We start from the raw sequence: 2,273 nt of genomic DNA on the forward strand, positions 1-2,273 counted from the left end.
GTGGCTGATGCAAATCAAGCCCAAGTCCTCTGGGAGAGTAGCCATTGTTCTTAACCATTAAGCCATCTTTCCAGTCGCTATATCAGAATATTTAAAATGCTTCTATGTCACATATGAGGAGAAACCCTTGGAATATCTCTAAGACATTTATTCAGGAATAGATATGCACATACCCACTGTATGCTAACCAGCTTTCCCACACTTATCATAAGAAGAAAGTAAATTTTGGGATTGATTTGGCCCATTTCATCCCAAAGTTTCAACTCTGTACACTCCTAACATTCTGGTTTCCTGAGACACTGACTCTGTTTTCCTCACTTTAAAGGTAAAAAATTATAGAAAATTGGGAGGAGAAAATGAAAATAGGAATTGTAAGAAAGTTTCATAAACAATTTCGCTCAGCTCTTTATCTTGTTTAAACTACATCTAAAAGGCCAGGCTCCCTTACAAGATGTGAATGTAAACTCAGCATTGTGACGTTGAATGTACTCTTATGATGTATATGTAGGTATAGAATTGTTATTTCCTCAGACTAAGATGGTTTCTTTATTATTACCTCAGGATCATCTACATTTCTTTGTGTGTATTCATGTTCATGTGTCTGTAGATCTGCTTGTACTTGTATAAATATGTGTGCATGGGTTAAAAAGTCAACCATGATTACTGTTAGGAAGATATCCACACTTTTTTAAAAACAAAACAAATCAAAACAAAAACAAACAAAACAACAACAACAAAAACCAGACTCTTACCAACCTGGAATTTGCTAAGCAGGCTAGACTGGCTTCCCAAAAAGCCCAGAGATGTCCCTGTCTCTGCCTTTCAGAACTGGGATTACAAACAGCATACTAACATGATCAGATTTCTTTATGGGTTCTGTGTATGGAACCCTGGTTCTCATTCTTGCATGCCAACCACTGTAGTGACTGAACTATTTCCACAGCCCTTCTTTATCTTTTCATTGTCTTTAAACTCTACTTTACCTTATTGCCTGATTGCAGAGTACCAAGAGAAGGTGTTGGATCTCTAGAACTGCAATACAACTGGTTATGAGTTATCTATTCTGCCTTTCTTTTGGGTTCAATGTACATGGGATATTTCATGTAAGTTGAATTTCAATCTTAGCAGGTAAAGTAGTTTTGGAAAACACATACAATTGGAAAAAAATTCCAACCTATTTAGATTCTATATATTATTATCATAGATAATTTATCCACTCACATTCGAAGGGATTATTAATAATTAAGATCCTATAATACTTGTAATTCTTACTTCTTACTTTTATTGTATTTCTTTTCTTTGCTACAGTTTTTCTTTGTGTTTAAATGATTGGCTCATAATATTTTGTGATACGTTGTTTGAGATTCTGTTTTGTCTGTTATAGATTTCACTTTGTAGTTATTGTGAACTTGAAATAAAAGTTTTTGTTGTAACAAGTTGTTTTGAAATAATAGCAATTTGACATGATTGCAAAATGAGAAGTCCCTAACAAAAACACAAGAAAAATAAAATACATGTCAAAACAGCATAGTGGTTTTTAGTTCTGTGCATAGTCACTGTAGATAAACCAGCCCCACTGTCCATGTGACACATGACTTTTGAAATGGGTCAAAGTCCGAGCTCAAATCCTGCCAACCTTACCAGAACACCAAAACTTACACAGGTCTGCTCTAGACTCCCTACTGCTGATGTGAATTATGGCTGGTTACTGACTGTGCAACCATCTAGAAAGATGATGCTAACTGAAATGGAAATCACATAGATTGAAGCTATCTATCTTCCTCTGGCATTGGAGCTATTCTACAGATGGCACCCACAGGCAAACCTGGAGATGGGATCCCATGGATCTAACAAGTATTAAGTTTTATGTTTATTATCCTGCCCAACCCTCAAAGAAAGACCCTGTCTCATACTATTAAACACAGCAATAGACCTGAAACTGAAATCCAATACAGAACTGTAATGTCCTACTTCCCGAAGGGGAATGTTTTTCTCCTTGTTCTAAAGCCCAAGTCTAGTAGAAGAGTAGTGGTTGCAACCACTGTCCTGGCCTAAGGCAGTCACAGAGACACACAGGAATCAGGACTTTAGGCTTTCCCTCAGTACTAGGTTGAACTGTGTTTGGTCTGGTCTTGAGTTTAAAGTCTATGGTATTGATTTCATTCTTTCTTTTTACTAAGAAGAAGGTATCTTTTTCATATTTGGCTACTTGGAGTTCAAAGATGAGGAAAGTTAATTGTTCCTTCTTACATTTTTGTTTGGATATAGTCAAA

The sequence above is a fragment of the Mastomys coucha genome, unplaced genomic scaffold (assembly GCF_008632895.1).
Source record: "Mastomys coucha isolate ucsf_1 unplaced genomic scaffold, UCSF_Mcou_1 pScaffold18, whole genome shotgun sequence".
NCBI lineage: Eukaryota > Metazoa > Chordata > Mammalia > Rodentia > Muridae > Mastomys > Mastomys coucha.